General features: G+C 48.1%; 1 protein-coding gene across 11 annotated transcripts in view; it reads left to right on the plus strand.

The window, feature by feature from the left end:
• LOC110533651 (activator of transcription and developmental regulator AUTS2) overlaps positions 1-18,125 on the plus strand; it is a 484,459-nt gene that overhangs the window by 418,920 nt on the left and 47,414 nt on the right. The window lies entirely within an intron of this gene.

Genomic DNA, 18,125 nt, shown 5'->3' on the forward strand with positions numbered 1-18,125 from the left:
GAGAGAAACCAAGATGTTGTTTTGACACCTCATTCACCTCCTGGGTCTCAAGAGGACCCCCTCTAGCAGTAAATGTGTGTGTGTGTGCACGCGTGTGTGTTCACGCATGCATTTACGTGTGTGTAGCTTCATAAGCAAATTCATTAGCAGTGTCAGGTACTACTGTACTGTACTCACCAAAGCATTAGTTGAATCACAGCATGAGTCAAAGATAGGTGTTACAGTCATGTAAACTCCCTTGTACTGTACTGTACACTCTGGGTCACTGAGGTCATAACTCCAACAGTGCATGACTGAGAGCCCTTATTCTAATCTAATATCATTAGGCCTGGGTGGGAGTTGGCAGGCTCCTCGCCATTGGTCCAATCCAAAATACTTCCTGAAGGGCAGCCAACAGCGTTCCTCCATCACACAACAATGTGGTCATCAGAGCACACTAATCAGTCCACGCCAGAGAGGACCACAAATACGTGTGTGTGTGACCCCTTATCCCTTGCCCAGTGGCTGATTTTTTTTATTATAGGAGTAGCAGTTTCAGTTTCCCCAGTAGCTGTCTATGGGCCTTAAAGATTTTCTCACAACAAACTATTTACCTCTGTGTCACAGGAGGAGCTGCTACTGCTGCTGCTACTGCTGTTGCTGCTACTGCTACTGCTACTGCTACTGCTGCTGCTGCTCCTACTGCTACTGCTGCTGCTACTACTGCTACTGTTGCTGCTACTGCTACTACTGCTGCTGCTACTGCTGCTGCTACTGCTGTTGCTGCTACTGCTACTGCTACTGCTGCTGCTGCTCCTACTGCTACTGCTGCTGCTACTACTGCTACTGTTGCTGCTACTGCTACTACTGCTGCTGCTGCTGCTACTACTGCTACTGCTGCTGCTGCTACTGCTGCTGGTTCTACTGCTGCTGCTGCTGTTACTGTTGCTGCTACTACTGATGCTGCTACTGCTACTACTGTTGCTGCTACTGCTACTACTGTTGCTGCTGCTGCTACTACTGATGCTGCTACTGCTACTACTGTTGCTGCTACTGCTACTACTGTTGCTGCTACTGCTACTACTGATGCTGCTACTGCTACTACTGATGCTGCTACTGCTACTACTGTTGCTGCTGCTGCTACTACTGATGCTGCTACTGCTACTACTGTTGCTGCTACTGCTACTACTGTTGCTGCTACTGCTACTACTGATGCTGCTACTGCTACTACTGATGCTGCTACTGCTACTACTGTTGCTGCTACTGCTACTACTGCTGCTGCTGCTGCTGCTACTGCTACTGCTGCTGCTACTGCTGTTGCTGCTACTGCTGCTGGTTCTACTGCTGCTGCTACTGTTACTGTTGCTGCTATTACTGCTACTGCTGCTACTACTGATGCTGCTACTACTGCTACTGCTGCTGCTGCTGCTACTGTTGCTGATGCTACTGCTGCTGGGGGGGGGGGGGGTGTTGGACGACTGAATGCCTGTAAACTGGGCATCTACGTCAATACTACGTCAATACAATACTGGGGGGGGGCACAGAGGAGACTAAGACAGAGAGACACAGAGGAGACTAGCAGGCCCACCAGGCCAACCAGGCCAACCAGGCCCATCAAATCTCCCGTGTGTGTTATTGCATGATATAACATCCTGTGATATAATTGTTGGTCCCAGCCAGCTCCCTGCTGTGCCTGGTTGGCCTGGTTGGCCTGGTGGGCCTGGTGGGCCTGCTAGTCTCCTCTGTGTCTCTCTGTCTTAGCCACCGTCAAATTGGCCTGGCACCCCAACCCGGCTGCTTTATCAAGTTTCCTGGAAGGATTATCCCCAAGCTCACTCATTTGATATTTTTCCCTGATGCGGGGCTTTGGGGTGATAGCGTGTGTGTGCGTGTGTGCATGCTAGTGTACGTGCTTACGTGCGTGCCTTCGCTAGGGTGTGCAGCTCTTTGTGTGTGTGTGTGTGTGTGTGAGATGGTACAGCTGTTTGGTCTCTCCCTGGGCGGGTGGACGGAGCAACACAGGCTGTCCCTGTTTGCCAGTGTGAAATCCTCTTACAGCCCCTGTCTGTCTCTGTTGGGCCAGGCGCGTGCAGCAGCAGTCCCAGATCCTCTTGTGGAGGCCGTGTTAGTAAGCAGAGCGCATGTTAAGCCCGGCTGAGACAGACACTGATGATTGGGCTTAGTGCTAAGTGATGTACTGCTTGGTTCTCCGTGCGCGGCGCCAACCCTCATCCCAGCCCTACTGAGACCTGGGCCTTGACAGACATATGCACGTATACAACCCTCTCTCACATTGGGCAGGCATCACGCCCTGCTAGTGTCAGGGGCTATCTTGGCAGACTGGCTGGCAAAACACTAATACATGCTCTCAAATTCACGCACATCCTCTCCTATGCCCACTCCTCTCCACGGGTACTTTCAAATGCAAATCAGGACATAAACAGTATCTCATTTAACACAGTTAACACTCACACCAACATACACACTTGTACAAATGGACATACATACACAAACATACACACACTCAGAGAGAGAACACACTGACTGTGTCTGTTCCTTGGGAGCCTCCACTCAAATAACCCCAATGTGGTGAATGTCCTCCTCTCTCTCAGCCACTCTATCAGCCATCCAGCCAGTCAGGGAAGGCAGTGAGTGGGTCTCAGACTCACAATGTGGACATTTAGGTCTCCAGCTGGCATGGTGTGAGTTTGTGGAGGAAAGCATGGAATGCAGTCCTGCCTGGCCCACAGGGCCCATGGTCTGCCAGATGGAGGCCCCTCTCAAAGGCATCTCTATTACCTCTCCGAGCCCCAGACAGCCAGGCCTTATGTCACAGTCACAGCGGAGGGCATGGAGAGGGCTGAAGAGGCCAGAGTGCCAGCACGACGCTCCCTCATGGAAATGTACCGGCAGACACCACACACACTCCCATTGATCCCAATTGATGGTGCTTGATAGAAATGAGTATCAGTTGTATTTTACTATTTAGTACTTTTACATATTTATTACATTATATTTTATTCTGTGGAGAATATGCCATCATTAGGGCTAATAGTTTTTCCTGGCTGTGTGACTTGACCAAACCTGTGACATCACACTGTACCTGGTGAACTGTAAATTAATTTGAAAGAGAAAATGACATAATTTGAAACCAGCCATAGACATGACAATGCCAGCAAATATGGCCCCCATGTATTTCCCACCATTTGGGTGTTTCCTGCAGCTCGCCTCACGCCTGCCCTCACATTGATAGTGACAGATAAAGCCCCTGTGATCTTGTGGAGCGTCAGGCTCAAGCTGGCTGCCTGATTACCATCCCCACTGATAACACCGCATGTTAATCATTGTAAACATGGTGTTGTCTCCGCCAGGGCTTTGACACACTTAGCTTATCTCTAATTGTTTTAATTGCTACTAGCGTTTAACGAGATCGTCCCCTAGATTTGCAAAAGCCCAAAGCCCAGAGACTGACTGGGTACACAGAGCAGGAACACAGTGTTTCTGTTTCCTCAGATCTATGGTACTGTGATGGGGTGTACGCTCGCTCATCCTAACCCTTTCTGCCTTGGCATTAATGAAAGGCAGACAGGCAGCGTCGGGCCAAAGCACACATCCAATGAGAGGGTCTGGAGATGAGATGAGGCTCATGAAATATTTAAATGAGGAGGGCTTTAAAGTGGAGACTCCCTGCTTGTCCACATACCTCCCTAGGCCCTGCCCCTCTAACATCCCAACATGTAAATCACTACAAGGGGCTCTGGTGGGGGGACTGCCTGTCTGTCTGCCACAATACATTTTGCGGATTAAATCTCTCCCTCTTGTCTCTAACCTCCTCAAAACACACACACACACATACTATTTCTTTCTTCCATGTACTTTCATTACTGTAGGGGAAGGTTGAGGTGGAGGGGATATCCTACCCCTGTCTTGGTGGATTTTGACATGTTAAAATCACTCCCCTTTCCCTTCTTTCTCCCCCCCCCCCCCCCCCCAGCAGGGTGGCTACAGTAGGCAGAACAAGGCCCTTATTTAGTTCAGTCCCTGTGAAATGCAATTAGAAACCCCTCCAGGGCCAGCAGGGGCCTGGGCTGAGAAGTCAGGAGGGAGGGAGGGAGCGGGAGAGGGAGAGGTAGAAGAAGAGGGAGAGGGAGAGAGAGAGACTCCTCCCTGATGTCTGTCAGCCTGCTGGCTTTTGAAGTCTGGGGCCATCTTATGTCCCCTTAGAGACCCTATCATCAGGGCCCCACTCTGGAGCAGTTCAACCTGACCCTGGAGTGGCTGGCTGGGCTGAGATCTGGATGAAAGTAGGGAGGGACAGAGAGGGAGGAGAGGTTTGGGCAGTGGGCTGTCTCAGTGTGTGCCTGACAGAATGGTCTTGGCAGAGCGTTTCAGAGGCCGAATCCCCCTGACCATGTCTCGCTAGCCTGTCAGGCAGGCATACAGACAGGCAAGCAGGCAGGCAGATCGCTCTGGGCTGCAGTCAGGAGTCCATCAGGGGTCAGACACATTTTTAATGCAGGCCTTCCTGGTGATTTCCTCACTTGATTCCTCTTAAAGACGCAGCGGGGAAATCCCCCCCCCCCCCCCCCCCCCCCCCCCCTCCATTTCCCCTCCCTCCCTCCCTCCCTCCTCTGGCTGTCTGGCTATTTTCTTTCTGTCTCTCTGTCACTCTCTCCTCCTCCTGTTTCTCTTCCTTTTCTTCCTCTCCCCTTTTTCCTCGCTCCCAGTGCAGTGCAAGAAAGTAACAAAGGGAAAAATATAATCCTAGCCAAAGTAGCTCTGGGTTGGAATTATGTCGAGCCTCGTGGGGGGTTTCTGGAGAAAGCAGTTCTTTGGTTGCTGATGTCTGCCGTGCCTCATTGACTATGGAGACTTATGTGCAGATTAGTGAGGGAAATGAAAGCTACGATTTGACATTCAGTGTGTTTTTATGTAGGGGTTTGTCTGGGGTGCATGGCTTCATATTGGAATATTGAGATGATTTTCCTCCTTTTCCATTGTGAGACAGCTGAAAGCTATTGCCTGGTTTTTAACAGGGAATCCTCAAGAAAGCCAACCTCAATATTACTGCAAACCAGATTAAACCAGCATTTGGACAGGCTTCATATGAAATAATTTGATCAGAAGGATAGGCTGTCTTTGTATCAACTTTTGCATGCTATACTGTAGTTCTTATGACATTTACAGTCTGACTGTTATGGTGCGTGAATGAGGACCCAAAAGCGAATTAACAAACAGAGTACTTTAATGACGAACATACGTGGGCTCAGATGGACAGGTAGATTCCGACAGGACAGGACAAGGTTGCAGCACACACGATGATAGTCTGGTTCAGGCATGAGACACATAAACAAACAAACAAGAATCCGACAAGGACAGGAGCAGAAACAGAGAGAGATATAGGGACCTAATCAGAGGGAAAAAGGGAACAGGTGGGGAACGGGGTGAATGGGTAATTAGGAGGAGACAAGGCACAGCTGGGGAAAAGAGGGGGAGAAAAGGTAACATAACAACGACCAGCAGAGGGAGACAGGGTGAAGGGAAAGGACAGAGACAAGACAACATGACAGTACCCCCCCACTCACCGAGCGCCTCCTGGCGCACTCGAGGAGGAAGCCTGGCGGCAACGGAGGAAATCATCGATCAGCGCACGGTCCAGCACGTCCCGAGAGGGAACCCAACTCCTCTCCTCAGGACCGTACCCCTCCCAATCGACAAGGTACTGGTGACCACGGCCCCGAGGACGCATGTCCAAAATCCTGCGGACCCTGTAGATGGGTGCGCCCTCGACAAGGATGGGGGGGGGGGGGGGGAAGACGAGCGGGGGCGCGAAGAACGGGCTTAATGCAGGAGACGTGGAAGACCGGGTGGACGCGACGAAGGTATCGCGGAAGAAGAAGTCGAACTGCGACAGGATTAATGACCCGAGAAATACGGAACGGACCAATGAACCGCGGGGTCAACTTGCGAGAAGCCGTCTTAAGGGGAAGGTTCTGAGTGGAGAGCCAAACTCTCTGACCGCGACAATATCTAGGGCTCTTCGTTCTACGCTTATTAGCAGCTCTCACAGTCTGCGCCCTATAACGGCAAAGTGCAGACCTGACCCTCTTCCAGGTGCGCTCGCAACGTTGGACAAAAGCCTGAGCGGAGGGGACGCTGGACTCGGCGAACTGAGATGAGAACAACGGAGGCTGGTACCCGAGGCTACTCTGAAAAGGAGATAGCCCGGTCGCAGACGAAGGAAGCGAGTTGTGGGCGTATTCTGCCCAGGGGAGCTGTTCTGACCAAGACGCAGGGTTGCGAAAAGAAAGACTGCGTAAGATGCGACCAATAGTCTGATTGGCCCGTTCTGCTTGACCGTTAGACTGGGGGTGAAAGCCGGAAGAGAGACTGACGGAAGCCCCAATCAAACGGCAAAACTCCCTCCAAAATTGAGACGTGAATTGCGGACCTCTGTCCGAAACGACGTCTGACGGAAGGCCATGAATTCTGAAAACATTCTCGATGATGATTTGTGCCGTCTCTTTAGCAGAAGGAAGCTTAGCAAGGGGAATGAAATGAGCCGCCTTAGAGAACCTATCGACAACCGTAAGAATAACAGTCTTCCCCGCTGACGAAGGCAGTCCGGTGACAAAATCTAAGGCGATGTGAGACCACGGTCGAGAGGGAATAGGAAGCGGCCTGAGACGGCCGGCAGGAGGAGAGTTACCGGACTTAGTCTGCGCGCAGACCGAACAAGCAGCCACGAAACGACGCGTGTCATGCTCCCGGGTGGGCCACCAGAAACGCTGGCGAATGGAAGCAAGCGTACCCCGAACGCCAGGGTGACCGGCTAACTTGGCAGAGTGAGCCCACTGAAGAACGGCCAGACGAGTAGGAACGGGAACGAAAAGAAGGTTCCTAGGACAAGCGCGCGGCGACGGAGTTTGAGTGAGTGCTTGCTTTACCTGCCTCTCAATTCCCCAGACAGTCAACCCGACAACACGCCCCTCAGGGAGAATCCCCTCGGGGTCAGTGGAGGCTACTGAAGAACTGAAGAGACGAGACAAAGCATCAGGCTTGGTGTTCTTAGAGCCCGGACGATAAGAAATCACGAACTCGAAACGAGCGAAAAACAGCGCCCAACGCGCCTGACGCGCATTAAGTCGTTTGGCAGAACGGATGTACTCAAGGTTCCTATGGTCAGTCCAAACGACAAAAGGAACGGTCGCCCCCTCCAACCACTGTCGCCATTCGCCTAGGGCTAACCGGATGGCGAGCAGTTCGCGGTTACCCACATCATAGTTACGTTCCGACGGCGACAGGCGATGAGAAAAATACGCGCATGGGTGGACCTTGTCGTCAGAGAGGGAGCGCTGAGAAAGGATGGCTCCCACTCCCACCTCTGACGCGTCAACCTCGACAACGAACTGTCTAGAGACGTCAGGTGTAACAAGGATAGGAGCGGATGTAAAACGATTCTTGAGGAGATCAAAAGCTCCCTGGGCGGAAACGGACCACTTAAAGCACGTCTTGACAGAAGTAAGGGCTGTGAGAGGAGCTGCCACCTGACCGAAATTACGGATGAAACGACGATAGAAGTTCGCGAAGCCGAGAAAGCGCTGCAGCTCGACGCGTGACTTAGGGACGGGCCAATCAATGACAGCTTGGACCTTAGCGGGATCCATCTTAATGCCTTCAGCGGAAATAACAGAACCGAGAAATGTGACGGAGGAGGCATGAAAAGTGCACTTCTCAGCCTTCACGAAAAGACAATTCTCTAAAAGGCGCTGGAGGACACGTCGAACGTGCTGAACATGAATCTGGAGTGACGGTGAAAAAATCAGGATATCGTCAAGGTAAACGAAAACAAAGATGTTCAGCATGTCTCTCAGGACATCATTGACTAATGCCTGAAAGACAGCTGGAGCGTTAGCGAGGCCGAAAGGAAGAACCCGGTATTCAAAGTGCCCTAACGGAGTGTTAAACGCCGTCTTCCACTCGTCCCCCTCCCTGATGCGCACGAGATGGTAAGCGTTACGAAGGTCCAACTTAGTGAAAAACCTGGCTCCCTGCAGGATCTCGAAGGCTGAAGACATAAGAGGAAGCGGATAACGATTCTTCACTGTTATGTCATTCAGCCCTCGATAATCTATGCAGGGGCGCAGAGACCCGTCCTTCTTCTTGACAAAAAAAAACCCCGCTCCGGCGGGAGAGGAGGAGGGGACTATGGTACCGGCGTCAAGAGCTACAGACAAATAATCTTCGAGAGCCTTACGTTCGGGAGCCGACAGAGAGTATAGTCTACCCCGGGGGGGGTTGGTTCCCGGAAGGAGATCAATACTACAATCATACGACCGGTGTGGAGGAAGAGAGGTGGCCCTGGACCGACTGAACACCGTGCGCAGATCGTGATATTCCTCCGGCACCCCTGTCAAATCACCAGGCTCCTCCTGTGAAGAAGAGACAGAGGAAACAGGAGGGATAGCAGACATTAAACATTTCACATGACAAGAGACGTTCCAGGAGAGGATAGAATTACTAGACCAATTAATGGAAGGATTATGACAAACTAGCCAGGGATGGCCCAAAACAACAGGTGTAAAAGGTGAACGAAAAATTAAAAAAGAAATGGTTTCACTATGATTACCAGAAACAGTGAGGGTTAAAGGTAGCGTCTCACGCTGAATCCTGGGGAGAGGACTACCATCCAGGGCGAACAAGGCCGTGGGCTCCTTTAACTGTCTGAGAGGAATGTCATGTTCCCGAGCCCAGGTCTCGTCCATAAAACAGCCCTCCGCCCCAGAGTCTATTAAGGCACTGCAGGAAGCTGACGAACCGGTCCAGCGTAGATGGACCGACAAGGTAGTGCAGGATCTTGAAGGAGAGACAGGAGTAGTAGCGCTCACCAGTAGCCCTCCGCTTACTGACGAGCTCTGGCCTTTTACTGGACATGAAGTGGCAAAATGACCAGCGGAACCGCAATAGAGACAGAGGCGGTTGGTGATTCTCCGTTCCCTCTCCTTAGTCGAGATGCGGATACCTCCCAGCTGCATGGGCTCAGCACCCGAGCCGGCAGAGGAAGATGGTAGTGATGCGGAGAGGGAGGCGACGGAGAGCGCAAGCTCCTTTCCACGAGCTCGGTGACGAAGATCAACCCGTCGCTCAATGCGAATAGCGAGTTCAATCAAGGAATCCACGCTGGAAGGAACCTCCCGGGAGAGAATCTCATCCTTTACCTCTGCGCGGAAACCCTCCAGAAGACGAGCGAGCAAGGCCGGCTCGTTCCAGCCACTGGAGACAGCAAGAGTGCGAAACTCAATAGAGTAGTCTGTTATGGATCGATTGCCTTGACATAGGGAAGACAGGGCCCTGGAAGCCTCCTCCCCAAAAACAGATCGATCAAAAACCCGTATCATCTCCTCCTTAAAGTCTTGATACTGGTTAATACACTCAGCCCTTGCCTCCCAGATTGCCGTGCCCCACTCACGAGCCCGTCCAATAAGGAGAGATATGACGTAGGCGACACGAGCAGTGCTCCTGGAGTAAGTGTTGGGCTGGAGAGAAAACACAATATCACACTGGGTGAGGAACGAGCGGCATTCAGTGGGCTCCCCAGAGTAACACGGCGGGTTATTGATTCTGGGCTCCGGAGATTCGAAAGCCCTGGAAGTGGCCGGTGGATCGAGGCGGAGATGGTGAACCTGTTCTGTGAGGTTGGAGACTTGGGTGGCCAGGGTCTCAACGGCATGTCGAGCAGCAGACAATTCCTGCTTGTGTCTGCCTAGCATCGCTCCCTGGATCTCGACGGCTGAGTGGAGAGGATCCGAAGTCGCTGGGTCCATTCTTGGTCGGATTCTTCTGTTATGGTGCGTGAATGAGGACCCAAAAGCGAATTAACAAACAGAGTACTTTAATGACGAACATACGTGGGCTCAGATGGACAGGTAGATTCCGACAGGACAGGACAAGGTTGCAGCACACACGATGATAGTCTGGTTCAGGCATGAGACACATAAACAAACAAACAAGAATCCGACAAGGACAGGAGCAGAAACAGAGAGAGATATAGGGACCTAATCAGAGGGAAAAAGGGAACAGGTGGGGAACGGGGTGAATGGGTAATTAGGAGGAGACAAGGCACAGCTGGGGAAAAGAGGGGGAGAAAAGGTAACATAACAACGACCAGCAGAGGGAGACAGGGTGAAGGGAAAGGACAGAGACAAGACAACATGACACTGACTTGATGTTAGCCAGAACACTCTCTAATCATTCACCAACTCAAAGGAACGTTTACAACACAGGGAAACACACACAGTTTAGTGTGTGTGCGTGCGTGTGCTGATGTGTGTATGTTTGTGTTACATATGCGTGTTTGTGTGCGTGTGTATTCGCAAGTGTGTGTTTGTGTGTGTGTTTATGCACTGCTGCAGTAGAGTGGTACTCTCTGTTGGTCTGCTGGATGGGGAGGAAGTGATTGACTGGCCTGAAATTACCCGTGGCATGGCGGCCCGATGCTCTGTGGCATGTCTATAATTTAAACAAAAGGGCCTCCCTCCCATTCCCGGTTCTACTCTGACTGGAAAAAAGGGGGGAAATGCATTAAGGATGTAACCCAAGTGTTTGAGGAGGGAAGGTTAAACCAATTTTCTTGTCCTGGTTGGTTTTGAAAGGGGAGTCACTAGGAAGGGGACAGCGGACTGATGGCTCTAGGTCCAGGCAGTAGAGTGGCTCTGCTCATGCTGACAGAGCAGTGCTATGTCAACTCTCAGTAATTACTGGCCTCCTAGATGTCTAACATTATTCATCCACATTTGCCTGGTCCAACCGACAGCCCAGCCCAGCTGATTCCTGAAAGCAGACAGGTAGAGATAGCATCCAGATAACCAGATAAAACAAGTTGCTCTACAGGCTTTTTACTTTACACCAGGAATACATACTTTCCGCCTCTCTCTCAGTGACAAAAGATGTGAGTTTCATGTCTCTCAAGGAAACATATTACCGTTGAGGAAAAATGGCCAGCTTCTTTTGAATTCCAGTTGTCCTAGTTTATCAGACAGATGCTTCCATCCCTCTGTCTTGTTTATCTCTCTTCCTTTAAAAAAAACACCAATCCCTCTTGTGTGATAAAGGCACGTTTAAATACGTATGAAGGATGTGCGAAATATGGCTTGTCTTTTTGTCATTCATATTTACAGGTTTGATATTCACAGGCATGTCTCTCACAATGCAGAGGAACCAGTCAGGTCCCTAAACCATTCAGCCTCCCAGAGAAGTATATTATATGACTAAACCACTCATCCTCCCAGCCAAGTATATTATATGACTTGTGTCTGCAATATACACAGGGAAGAAATGAATGTTGTTTGTTACCTCTCCCTGGGGTTCTGTCTCCTACTCTTGGTCTGGCCTTTCTTCCCTTTCAATGCTCACAGGCCTGTCGTTTTTCATTCAGATCTTATTCATAGAGAGAGGGAGGGAGGGAGGGAGGGAGGGAGGGAGGGAGGGAGGGAGGGAGGGAGAGAGAGAGAGAGAGAGAGAGAGAGAGAGAGAGAGAGAGAGAGAGAGAGAGAGAGAGAGAGAGAGAGAGAGAGAGAGAGAGAGAGAGAGAGAGAGAGAGAGAGAGAAAGAGAGAGAGAGAGAGAGAGAGAGAGAGAGAGAGAGAGAGAGAGAGAGAGAGAGAGAGAGAGAGAGAGAGAGAGAGAGAGAGAGAGAGAGAGAGAGAGAGAGAGTCTCCCGGGTGATGAGTGACAGATTAATATATGTCTGGCTACGTGTCTGAGGAATTGGGAAGAAAAGCGCTGTCAGAGCTGCTTGTCGGGAGGGGGCGAGATTAGAAGCAGTTGTCATTGGCAGACTCAGGCTCACTGAGATAAGGCTGGATGTAATGACTGTAAAAAGCATCCTGACCTCGCCTTCAAAAGGCACAGAAAAGAGATGATATATAGATGATTTTTGATTAATTTTATGTGTGTGTATATGTACGTGTCTGTGCATGTGTTTGATGATATGATGTTCCATGGCATATGGGGTAGTCTCCCTATATTTGCAGTCGGATAGAATATCAGGCATGCTATGAATCTTATTGAAAATGGCACAAATAATTAATATATTTTTAAGTGTTCGCTTCAACATGTGCTTATGAAAATGCATCACTCCAGACAACGCTTTTCCACTGCTCCCGAGTCCAATGGCGTTGAGCTTTACACCACTCCAGCCGATGCTTAGCATTGCGCATGGTGATCTTAGGCTTGTGTGCAGCTGCTAGGCCATGGAAACCCTTTTCATGTAGCTCTTGTCTAACAGTTATTGTGCTGAAGTTGCTTGCAGAGGCAGTTTGGAACTCGGTAGTGAGTGTTGCAACCGAGGACAGACAATGTTTACGCGCTACACGCTTCAGCATTCGGCGGTCCCGTTCTGTGAGCTTGTGTGGCCTGTCATTTCGTGGATGAGACGTTGTTGTTCCTAGATGTTTCCACTTCACAATAACAGCACTTACAGTTGACCGGGGAAGCTCTATTAGGGCAGAAATTTGATGAACTGACTTGTTGGAAAGGTGGCATCCTATGACGGTGCCACATTGAAAGTCACTCAGCTCTTCAGTAGGGCCATTCTACAGTCAATATTTGTCTATGGAGATTGCATGGCTGGGTGCTCGATTTTATACACCTGTCAAAACGTGTCTGGCTGGAATAGCCAAATCCACTCATTTGAAAGGGTGTTCACATACAACTCTATATATGGTGTATCTGCTATTCTCCTCAGAATGTTTCTACCATTTCTGAATGTCATTGAGACACTTTACCTTTCATTGCCTCACCTCGTCCTCCTCATCCACCCTGAATAGACTGCTGGAAGTCGTGAGTCCTACAAATGCGCCAGACAGTCAGACACAACGGATGTGAATTCAATAAGAGCTCTTAAAGTATTACATGCACAGCACTCATGTTACACTTATCAGAAAATATTTGAAATGAGGGGATATTTTCCGTAATGGCAAGAAGGCTCATGAAAAAGAGAACCGGTCTCCTGTGATTGCAATCTAGGAAAAGAAAGTTCCTGTGAAATTAAACCGCCATTGTGGAGGAAGAATACAAATAAAAATCACTTCTTGATGCTTTGAAGCGAAGGATCAAGGCCAAAAAAAGGAACACAAGATGAAAAAACGTCAGCGGAGGAGAGATGGCTGATGGTCTATGGACAGAACTTACAGGCACAGACACTAATTACTGGCATGCATAACATAACTCCAGACGTTGTGTTTGATCTCCGCTCTCCATTCTCTGGCAACGGCATCAAGTGCTTTTCCATGGCAAAGTGACACTTTATATTATTTTCTACGACATGCAGGGCTTTTTTTTCTTCTTCTTTCTGTTGGCGTTTCATTTGAATTTAAAATCATGTGCAGTGAGAGACCCGGACATAGATTGTCTGGTGGTTGAGCTGTAATCACAGACCTGAGGTTTCTCCTAAATCTGATGATGACCGTTTAGGACTGAGAACGCTGATTTGTTGATGGCTGCTATTCCTTAGACCTGTGTGACAACAAGCAGCCATTTTTGTTGGTGGCAGACAATGGATAAATATACAGTGTATCTTCTTGCAACTAGCCATTAAATAGATTTAAAACGACATAACTAAAATCTCCATGTTTCATCACTGTCCACACCTTCATTTTAACAACAAAATAATACAATGACATGGGAGGTCTTGCAATTACAATGTAATAACCCAGTATTTATATAACTAATTTGAAACATAATTTGTCTAGTTTGTTTTTAGCATTTAGAATAAGTTTGTGCTCACATAGGCTCACATACACTATATTTTTTTTACTTCTCTTCTTCCCAATGTTCAAGCTGCTTCATGTTCAAAGCACATACTTGTCAACATGGCTTCATCATCTATTGAACATGGGCCGACTGATGGCCAAGACTGGCCCCCTAACCCAATGGACACTTTGTATTGGAGATCAAGGAGGGCCCCTAACCCAATGAATGCTTTGTATTGGAGAGCTGTGTTCTTTTCAGGGCCATTGTGGGATCAGGTTTTGCTCTCTGGGGCCTTGGGGCCCGGCATTATGGCTTTGACTGGTCTTCTTGGGCCTCAGCCAGCCACGTCTCCCTGCTGATAGTCATCTATCTGATAGTCATCTCATCTGTCTGGCCATGAGATCCAGTGTCCTGATAGATAGAACACTAAGAGCACATACAACACTGCCATACAGAGCTGGAGGCTATCGCTCTCTCTCATTCTTTATCTCTCTGTTTCAATCTCTTTCCCTCTCTGTCGGTCTGTCCATCTGTGTCTATCTTTCTCTCCCTCTCTTCTTCTCTCCAGCACAGAGGGTAGAGGGATGGATTAGCACCCAGCAGCAAGGAGTTAAGTCTGTTTTCTGCTCTGTGGGGGCTGGGCGCTGTAGGGAGAGAGAAAGAGATCCTATCCTCCCTGTAATGTGACTCCATTGTTGATCCATTGACTACCCAGGCAGTGGGCTAATGCTGATTAGCCAAGGGTATAGTACCCTGGGTTTTCGTGCGATTAAAGTTATTTTCCAGGAACGTCCAGCATTAGCTGAAGATTGCAGGATTGTTTTGGTCTGGAGTGTTCATGGGCCACCAGATTAGTGAGATGGATCAAATAAAAAGAGGGGTACTCTCTCAATTTCAATTCAATTTCAATTTAAGGGCTTTATTGGCATGGGAAACATATGTTAACATTGCCAAAGCAAGTGAAGTAGATAATAAACTAATGTGAAATAAACAATACAAGTAAACATTGCACTCACAGAAGTTCCAAAAACGTAAAGACATTTCAAATGTCATATTATGTCTATATACAGTGTTGTAACGATGTGCAAATAGTTAAAGTACAAAAGGGAAAATAAATAAACATAAATATGTTTTGTATTTACAATGGTGTTTGTTCTTCACTGGTTGCCCTTTTTTTGTGGCAACAGGTCACAAATCTTGCTGCTGTGATGGCACACTGTGTTATTTCACCCCGTAGAAATGGGAGTTTATGAAAATTGGGTTTGTTTTCAAATTCTTTGTAGATCTGTGTAATCTGAGGGAAATATGTGTCTCTAATATGGTCATACATTGGGCAGGAGATTAGGAAGTGCAGCTCAGTTTCCACCTCATTTTGTAGGCAATGTGCACATAGCCTGTCTTCTCCTGAGAGCCAGGTCTGCCTACGGCGACCTTTCTCAATAGCAAGGCTATGCTCACTGAGTCTGTACATAGTCAAAGCTTTCCTTGAGTTTGGGTCAGTCACAGTGGTCATGTATTCTGTGTATTCTCTGTTTAGGGCCAAATAGCATTTTACTTTGCTCTGTTTTTTTGTTCATTCTTTCCAATGTGTCGAGTAATATCTTTTTGTTTTCACATGATATGGTTGGGTCTAATTGTGTTATTTTCCTGGGGCTCTGTGGGGTCTGTTTCTGTTTGTGAACAGAGCCCCAGGACCAGCTTGCTTAGGAGACTCTTTTCCAGGTTCCTCTCTCTGTAGGTGATGGCTTTGTTATGGAAGGTTTGAGAATCGCTTCCTTTTAGGTGGTTATAGAATTTAACGTCTCCTTTCTGGATTATGATAATTAGCAGGTATCGGCCTAATTCTGCTCTGCGTGCATTATTTTGTGTTTTACGTTGTACACGGGGGATATTTTTGCAGAAATCTGCATGTAGAGTCTCAATTTGGTGTTTGTCCCATTTTGTGAATTCTTGGTTGGTGAGCAGACCCCAGACCTCACAACCATAAAGGACAATGGTTCTATAACTTATTCAAGTATTTTTAGCCAGATTCTAATTGGTATGTTGAATTTTATGTTCCTTGCCTTGTCTCTCAGCTCGTTCACAGCTTTGTGGAAGTTACCTGTGGCGCTGATGTTTAGGCTGTGGTATGTATAGTTTTTTGTGTGCTCTAGGGCAAAAGTGTCTTGATGGAATTTGTTTTTGTGGTCCTGGCAACTGGACCTTTTTTGGAACACCATTATTTTGTCTTACTGAGATTTACTGTCAGGGCCCAGGTCTGACAGAATCTGTGCTGAAGATCTAGGTGCTGCTGTAGGCACTCCTTGGTTGGTGACAGAAGCGCCAGATCATCAGCAAACAGTAGACTTCAGATTCTAGTAGGGTGAGGCCGGGTGCTGCAGACTGTTCTAGTGCCCTCGCCAATTCGTTGATATACAGGTATGTGTTGAAGAGGGTGGGGCTTAAGCTGCATCCATGTCTTACCACATGGCCCTGTGGAAAGAAATGTGTGTTTTTTGCCAATTTTAACCTCACACTTGTTGTTTGTGTACATGGATTTTATAATGTCGAATGTTTTTCCCCCAACACCACTTTCCATCAATGCTGTCTCTCTCTCAATCAGTCTTTCGCCTTACAAGCAAACCAGTACCATCATTAACATGCTTAATAATAGGACAAGTGTCCACAAAAGCTGATGATCCTCTTACAATCCAGATGGTTTTAACATGAGAAAACCACTACAAACTTGATCATAGTACCATATTTCAGGGAGGGACATTGGTGGGCTTTTCGATGTCTGCGTTTGAGCCCTGGATCAAGCTTGATTAAGTGGGCACCATTGGTGAGCATGGCTGGACCACTATCTCACCATGATTGACCTAGTTGCTGGTGTGAGTGTGTTACCCCCCTCTAGGACAGTAGTGGTGGTTATTTCAACAGGAAGTGAGTGGCTGTGAGCTCTGAGGAGGTGCACTGCTGCTTATAAAGAGCGTTTTGTTTTCCTCCCCTCGCATTGGCAGCACCCTACTGGGAAATTCATTAGCCGCTGACATCATCTCACTCTGTCGACAGTGAAAGAATATCATTCTAGTCTCAGGCCCTCCCTCTGTCCCTCCCTCCTCTCTCTCTCTCTCTCTCGCTCTCTCTGCCTCTTGCTCTCACCCTCTCTCTCGTTCTGGAACTGCCAAGCAGTTTTCTCTGAGCTTCATTCAAGCAAAATAAAACACACTCATGCACGCCTGTCCCAAGAAGAGCACGGTCTTTGGAACCAAGTATTTGGACCCTCAGAAGCAGAAAACACAGGTGTGTTTGTGTTCGGAAGAGAAGTAGGGTTTGAGGTTGAACCAAGTCAGGTTAGAATCAGGAAGTGGGAGGACCCAACCATCAAACGAGGACCACTGAGGCAGCCGTTGGATGAATGGGAGTTTGTCTGATGCTTGGAGCGATGAGAGGCTCTGTCGGTGACAGAACCGTCAGTAACCACAGGACATAAGCTTTAACCAGCTGGAAATATAATGAAAGCGGAGTCCCCTTTTGGCTCAAGGTGATTCTAAATGTGATTTTGTCTCCCTCTTTGCTACAGAGGAAATTGGTCTGCGCTTTGTTGGATTTTGCTGCTCTGTAGGAGCGAGCTGGCGACTCCCGCTGGTATCTGTGGACACAGCCTCTTTACGCGTCCTGATACGCAGTCTCCCAAGGATCTTGCCTATTCGAACCTCGCATATCTTCATATCTTCGCATATTGCGAGATAGATTTGTATCCCACTCTGAACTGGAGACAAAACGCACTTAACGGGATTTAGCGACCTAGAGCTGTTGCTGATGCTTTTTCTGCCAAGACACATGGCTTCCTTTGTCCGAGAGGCACCGTAGCTTTGTAAGAGCTTCTCGTATCTCGTTGGAATTTTATTGGAAACGGATTCTCTTTTCGCATGGATGTCATCGATTTAAACGGAGTTGAATTCGCCGCCTATTTGTGGATTACATTATTTTGACAAGCAGAATGTGAAACGGAGCCATATTTACTACACAGCGAAAGTGATATCTTAACTAATATTTTCCTTCTTTCCAGCTTCGCCACATCAAAGGTATGCGCGTCGCTTTTCTTTCTTCACGTATACCTTATTATACATTATTTGGTTATTAGCTTATAGTTTACGTCCTATTAACGACGAATTATGTGTAATCCTATTATCAGTATGTACTATGTTTATTGAATATAATAAAACGTGTAGGAGAATATCTGTGGTTATTGCAGCATTGTTTTGTGTTGTCTAGCTTTTCCTACCCACGTCATTATAAATTGATAATAACGTAAATGCTTAATATTGCTATGGTCATTCATGAATATGAAGAACAAAATCGTAATTTTGAATGGCGTTGGCCTATATCTGGATATTTGTTGTGTGCAAAAAG

This window comes from Oncorhynchus mykiss, chromosome 10 (assembly GCF_013265735.2).
Source record: "Oncorhynchus mykiss isolate Arlee chromosome 10, USDA_OmykA_1.1, whole genome shotgun sequence".
Taxonomy (NCBI): Eukaryota; Metazoa; Chordata; class Actinopteri; order Salmoniformes; family Salmonidae; genus Oncorhynchus; species Oncorhynchus mykiss.